This window comes from Mandrillus leucophaeus, unplaced genomic scaffold, assembly GCF_000951045.1.
Source record: "Mandrillus leucophaeus isolate KB7577 unplaced genomic scaffold, Mleu.le_1.0 Scaffold142, whole genome shotgun sequence".
Classification (NCBI taxonomy): domain Eukaryota; kingdom Metazoa; phylum Chordata; class Mammalia; order Primates; family Cercopithecidae; genus Mandrillus; species Mandrillus leucophaeus.
The window spans coordinates 3437086-3444901 of NW_012101388.1; positions in this window are offsets into that span (position 1 = coordinate 3437086).

Here is a 7816-nt window from a genome sequence, read left to right on the forward strand (position 1 = left end):
AATTCTCCATCACCATTCCTGAAACAAAAGAATAACTCTCTAAGATAAAGTTCAAGTCATTTGACTGATGCCAATTGGTGAAATTTTACAGCAAGATTTTACTGGCACTCTTTAATACTTACTGCATACTGTATACTCTAAGAAATTAAAACTAGGGAAACTGAGGTCAACTGGACAAAAGGAGAACAAAGTCCAAGTTATTCGACTTAGAGATAACAGGAAGAATCCTGACATTAAAAACTTCATTAACAACTCACACTATCACATGCTTATGTGTACTGAGACATACAACACTAAGGAAAATAAATTGGGACGGGAATACATAAACAGCGGTATGGCCACTTGGGACTCTGAGGACAAAACAGCATCATGCTATAAGAGTGCTCTTGAGCCGGGTGCGGTGGCTCACGCCTGTAATTCCAGCACTTTGGGAGGCTGAGGCGGCTGGATCACGAGGTCAGGAGATCGAGACCATCCTGGCTATGGTGAAACTCCATCTCTACTAAAAATACAAAAAAAAAAAAAAATTAGCCAGGCATGGTGGTGGGAGCCTGTAGTCCCAGCTACTCGGGAGGCTGAGGCAGAAGAATAGTGTGAACCTGGCAGGTGGAGCTTGCGGTGAGCTGAGATTGCACCACTGCACTCTAGCCTGGGTGACAGAGTGAGACTCCGTCTCAAAAAAAAAAAAAAAAAAGAGTGCTCTTGTTGGAAAAGAGCTGCTTGACCTGTGTGGGGGCTGAATACTGTAAGTGTATGAGGGTTCACAGGCCTCTCCCTATTGCCACCTATGATTGAACAAGCAATGGTTGGTGTTCGGCATCTTCCATACATTTATATCATCTTCCCTTTACAAAAAAATATATGAGAGGTACATGCAAAGATTTTTAAAGGAAAAGCAATCCGAGATTGTGTCAAGGGGAAATGGGCTTTGTGGATATGTGGGATGTAGAAGAGGGCTCAAGGAACCAGGACGGTGAAGGCTGTAGATGAGAGACACTGTGTATAAGGCAGACGAATAAAAGGCCCCTGGAGGTTTGAAGGTATCAGAGAATAAGAAGGATCCAGCCTGTTTAGTACAATTGGCAGTGAGCAAAGCAATTGAAGTCTCTTACATGTTGTGAGTAAAAATCTTAATTTTGGTTTCAATAATGCCTCTCTCAACATTATAGCTTGAAAACTAGACCATATACATTCCAGTTCGTAGGCATTACCCATGGCATGAATTCTTTGAAAATGGATAATGTATTTAAAATGGTGACATCAAAGCAAAGGACTTTCAGAGAGTGGCTTTAAGTAGCACCTTCTCTCCCAACAACCCCATATACTTGCTCATCTGGTCCCACCCTACTCCAACAATTAAATGCCAAACAAAGTTTTTTGATCCCAAAGTGTCTTCCAAACTCCCAACTCAGTACTATGGCACTTTAATGCTTTATATACATGGTGGGGAAATTTTAAATGTTTAGAACTCCCATTGCAGAGAGGAGAGGAAGGATGCCCTACTCTGCATTTGGTTAAAGCTAGCTCTTTTATTACACTCAGCTTCAATATTTGATCATGGGCTTATGTATTAGTCCATTCTCACGCTGCTATAAAGAACTGCCCGAGACTGTGTAATTTATAAAGGAAAGAGGTTTAATTGACTCACAGTTCCACAGGGATGGAGAGGTCTCAGGAAATTTACATTCATGGTGGAAGGGGAAGCAAACACATCCTATCTCACATGACGGCAGAAAGGAGAAGTGCCGAGTAAAGCGGGGAAAGCCCCTTATAAAATCGTCAGATCTCATGAGAACTCACTATTATGAGAACAGCATGAGGGTAACCGCCCCCATGATTCAATCACCTCCCACCGGGCCTCTCTCAGCATGTGGGGATTATCAATTCAAGATGAGATCTGGGTGGGGACACAGTCAAACCATATCAGCCTATATTATTTCGTTTCCTGTGTTTTCTCTTTACCCTTTTCCCACTTGTATGAATTTTTGGTTCTTCCCCACCAGGACTAAAACTGTGCTCTATAAACTGTAAATACTCAACCTTATAAACATTAATGATGACACAGAAAAGAGAGGTGTCAAGTGAATAATTGGATGCTGAGGGTTAACCATTTAGTGAGTTGAAAACATTAACCATTGGCCACTCCATAACAAAGTATTTCCTTAAAGCTTATGTTATTAGTGAGGGAGGCTATATGCATTATGTTATTTTCTTATCTCAAGGCCTATATTTATTCCAACACATTCAGTGTTAAACCTATATCAATGCTATAGCTCAAATCTCAACGCTACAAGATGTTGACTTTGGGGAAATCACTTAATTGGCTCCTCACCTGTCAAAGGAGGTAAGTCTAGTCACCTCCTTGCAGTATTATTGCAAGAATTTTGTGAGATGATATTTCTCTAGCAGTGTTCTTAACTAGGTCAAACTTGAAATTTGAATAAATCTGGCATGTACAGTTAAGTATTTATTATAGGCAAGGATTTACTCCAGAGAGAGAAGAGCTGAAGAACACCATGGGAAATAAATTTGAATTGTTTCATGATGGTAGATCCCAGATTCCACAGTAATGGATGAGAAGAGACAGAGATGTAAGACAGATTTGAAGTTTTTCTGCAGGACAACAGGGAAGGAAATTTGGCACAAGAAATCTGGGGGAAAGGGTGCTAAAAATGTGTAAACTAGAAGAGTTATCTCAGAACTTTTGGGATCCATCAGTTCCGCTGCAGTGTCACTTTCAATAAATGAAACAGTGTGCAACAGAGGGGTGGACGCTTTCCTCACCAGTAGAACCAGAGTGGGCAGCTATGAGAACAGGATCATGAGAGCCTGGGAAACAGCGCCTAAGAATTCTCATAGAGAATAGAAGAAACCTTGAAAATGAACCTGCGTCCCCATAGGCACATGAGATAGAAAAGGCATATATAGCAAGGTAACTTCATTTGTATGTTCACAGTCAGTGCAGGAGTGAATGAATACAGGTCTCAACTGAAAACCACTAAGCACAAACCCTGGTGTATAGTAGGTCCTCAATAATAAATGTTTGTTCTCTTTCCCTTGAAAGACAGACCTCTTAATTAAGACATCCTCGAAAGAGATTTCTCAACTTTTTCATTAGCATCCTCTGCATACCTTCACTCTCATTACCTTCAGCACTATGATTAGCTTCAAAAAGAATTCTTCATGTAAAGAGTCTGTAATTAGGATACCAGGGAGAGCCTAGCACCTGAAAAGGACTGCAGCGCCTGCCTATTGTCTCAGTTGCTTTTTTATCTCTCTAGGCCTGCAATATCAAAAGCGCCCAGTACAAATTAAAGATGCAAAAACCTGGCTGGTCTCAAAGTTGGTTCATTTCCCGTTAGAAATACTGGCTGTGCATTTTTCTTGAAATTAGAACTTCAGAACAGCACATCCAGTAATTAGTGCATGATTTTCTTTTCACTTGAATGTTTTCTGCTTTTTTTTTTTTTTACTATTGCAGCAATTGGGTATTCGAGAGAGAAAAATAATGTCTCAACGCATGCTTCATTTCCCAAAGCAGGCGGCAGAGTCCAGATTCTTGATGAAAGCTTCAACCTTTTAATTCAGATGAACTGAAGCTAAATTTATTTTGTTGGAAAGTTTGAAGTGGTCTGCGAGGGAGTTCAACAGTTCAGGCTTACTGTAATTAACTGTCAAATAAGAGTCCGGGACTAAGCAGAGAAATGCAAGTGGGTCAGCATCAGAAGGGTTTAAATTCTGATGAAATTTTACAAGAAGAATGGCCTTTCGTGGAAACATTCATCCGAGTCAATAGTTCACTGTATAAGCAGCAGCAAGTGTAGGTGGTTATCAAAAACACAGCTTGAACTCCCATTAGGCTTCCAGTGCCCTCCCTTTCTGGTTATCACTGATGCTCCTTTACTAGAAACATTAATTCGGGGTTTCTGGTAACCTTGCCTCTGATGAACTCTTCTACTGGAGCTTGTCTGCATAAAGAGAGCAGGCCTTTGAGGCTGTGGCAGTCTGAGGGGAATACCTAGAACACTCCTATTGCTATTGTGCTAACACATAGACCGCATTGAATGGCAAAAGGCATAAGAAAAATGTCCTTAGCCGAATGTGGTGGCTGACACCTGTAATCCCAGCACTTTGGGAGGCCTAGGAGGGCACATCACTTGAGGACAGGAGTTCAAGACCAGCCTGGCCAACATGATGAAACTCATCTCTACTAAAAGTACAAAAAATTAGCCAGGTATGGTGGCATGTGCCTGCAATCCCAGCTACGTGAGAGGCTGAGGCACAAGAATTGCTTGAACCAGAGGGGTGGAGGTTGCATTGAGCCAAGATTGCACCACCGCACTCCAGCCTGGATGAAGGAGTGAGACTCTATCTCAAAAAAAAAAAAAAAAAAAGAAAAAGAAAAATGTCCTATATAATTACCTATGTGGTTACCTTCCCGTGTCTTCATGTAAGTCCAGATTCCACTTTGTGTTGCTTTTCTCCTGCTTGGAGGCCTTCCATTCACATTTCTTGTACTGTAGATCAGCTGGTGATAACTATTTTCAGTTTTTGTATGTCCGAAAAACCTTAAACACAATATGGAAATAACAGACCAACAACACTGAGCAGAAAATATTAGAATTTAATGTAGGCAAATCTAATTTGCAATGTTTCCAAGACCAAACCCTTTCATTTAGAACCTTCATATCTAAGGAAAGCCATTTTGGGAGAAAGTAAATGGCATGACCTTTGTGACAATTTTCATAAAAATCCATTTTTAGGTCTCCATTGAGCTAACATAAAACAAGTCTGCTTTTGACCCATATACTGCATTAATAACATCCAAAAAAGGCTCCATATCTGAAGTAGTTTTCTGGGGTAAAAGAATGTATAAGCAAAAGGAGACAACCTTTCAAAGAACTCTAGATATGAAACAGGAAAAAACTGATGTATTTACCTGAAGCAGGCTTGTCATACGATGACCCCAAATCCACAGAAATCAACTCGGCCTCATGTCACCTTCCCAGTGAACCTGCAGGACTGAGCTTTCAGTTTTCTTAAACACACTCACATGCACATGTACATATGTGTGTGCGCACACACACACACACACACACACACACACCACACACAGGCAGAATAATGTTAATAGAGCTTTGCTTACAGATCCCCAGAGGAGAAAAATCAATTTCTATCTTCTTTATTTCTTACTTTTAAAAAGCTGACCTACATGGCCTTAACATTCCCCTCAGCTTGGCTAAACTTTAGACAGGTTTGTTCCTGACTACAGGTCCCTGACCTCTTTTTTTTCATAGAACATTTGCTTTAGAAAACATGCATTGTAAGTCCTTTCTCTGCCCCTTTGGGAAATAAATCTGATGTGGGAACCATCCCTTTGAAATGTGATCATAAAGATAGTGCCCCTATCTCCCAGTCTCTGTGGAAAGGTCAGAACCTAACTTCAATCAGTGACAATCAGCAAACACAGATGGCCTAATCACACTGACCAGCCTCTGCCTCACTATCCTGCAGTACTTTTTCACTAGCTCTCCTTGGGGATTACAAACTCCCCTGCCTTTTGTTTCAGTGCAGTTGAGTTCCATCTCTCTTCTTTATTGCAGTAGTCCTGAATAAGTCTTCCTTGCCATTTTTCACAAGCATCCGGTGCAATTTCTCTTTGACAAAGCCCATACTTGTATTTTCTAGTAAAAAGATAATGTGAACCCAAGTACCTGACAGTCTATAATTTCCATCCTGTTTCTTAGAAATCACCAAATTAATCCTGGCTAACCCGGTGAAACCCCATCTCTACTAAAAAAAAAATACAAAAAACTAGCCGGGCGAGGTGGCGGGCGCCTGTAGTCCCAGCTACTCGGGAGGCTGAGGCAGGAGAATGGCGTAAACCCGGGAGGCGGAGCTTGCAGTGAGCTGAGATCTGGCCACTGCACTCCAGCCTGGGCGACAGGGCGAGACTCCGTCTCAAAAAAAAAAAAAAAAAAAAAAAGAAATCACCAAATTAAATGAAAAAAATGTGGAAACAATTAAAGTTCTTTGCAAATCTATTTGGTACTTTATCTAGATTCTGCTTGTCTTGCAAACTTTGACCACTTCTATAAGTACATAAGAAAGAATTAAATGTCATCCCATAATCACACACTAGTACCCTAGAGTAATGGGCATAATTTTATGGAGTGTATAGAAGCTAGAAGGGACCTAGATGTTCATTTAATCCAGAATTGAAGAGCCAAAGTCATCTCAGAGATGTTTTGTTTGCTCATTACAGTGTTAGAGGATGAAAGAAGAGGAGGATTGAAATGCTTCTGGTGGGACAAGCCCTCCAGTTTATCCCAGAAAATGTCCTGTCTATTATCTTATACTTGGCTGCTCCCCAGGACATATTTACCATCTTTCCTTATCCATGAAAGCCTTTGGGGTTGTTATGCTTGAACCCTCATTTTACTTTTTAAATGAAGTTATATGCTCACGGAAGTAAAATAATTTTGCTCCCAGTCCTGATAAGTAGAAACTGAATTCAGTATTCCAGAAGTACCAGTGAAATACTTCTCAACCTTGATTGGATATCAGAATCACCTGAAGAGCCTTTAAAAAATATCTACACCTGAGACTTACCCATAGCATTCTAAGTACACCCGTCTTGGATGGGGCCTTAGAATTGGTAATTTCCAGTGTGCAGCTAAGATGAAAACCCATTGACACAACATACTACCAGACTGTCTTGGAGATTCTGTTTCAGAATGTAGACTGAGACAAAGTTGCTCTCAATAAATAAATTTTTCATTATTTTGATAAATTTTTCATCACTATAATAAAGAGATAAAAACATTCAATGATTTTATTGAGAATTCTATGCTAATAAGTTCAGTTACATAAAATTGACAAATTCCTCCAAAAAACAATATCAAAACACACAAAATTGTGAATATGAATAATCCTGTCATTAATAAAGAAATGAAATTTTTCATTGAAAGCCTTTATGGGTGTGTGCACAGACCATAAACACCCTACATACTATAAAGCTATACAATCTTGGAAAAATAATAAAATCCAATATTATTGATGGTTTTAAAAAATGATCTCTACTAACAACGGAAAGGAAGTACCCAAACCTAATCAAAAGTATCCTTAAAAAATATTGAAAACTTTTTCTCTGTTACTGGGTGCAAGAAAACAAAAAGTTTGCCTACATACATGACTCAGGTTCAATAAGTACTGGAGATTCTGTTAGGTTGGTACAAAACTAATTGCAGTTTTTGCCTTTTTTTTCCCCCCAAAAAATCACAATTACTTTTGCAACAACCTAATCAGTAACCCAGTAGGGCAAAATAAAACTGCATCAATAGCTGAATATAAAACAAAAGTTTAAAGATTTTCAAAGAAACTGATAACACTTCAGTTATTTACGGAAAATATAACTATTGCATAAGAAATCCAAGGTAGACCAGGCACAGTGGCTCATGCCTGTAATCCCAGCACTTTAGGAGGCCGAGGTGTGCAAATCACGAGGTCACGGGTTCAAGACCAGCCTGGCCAAAAGGTTTGGGTTTCCCCAAACCCCGTCTCTACTAAAAATACAAAAAATTAGCTGGGTATAGTGGCAGGCACCTGTAATCCCAGCTACTTGGGAGGCTGAGGCAGGAGAATTGCTTGAACCTGGGAGGCAGAGGTTGCAGTGAGCCGAGATGGCGCCACTGCACTCCAGCCTGGGCAACAAGAGAGAAACTGCATCTCAAAAAACAATAAAAATAAAAAAAAAGAATCACTTGAACCCGACAGGCAGAGGCTGCAGTGAGCTGAGATCATGCCACTGTACTCC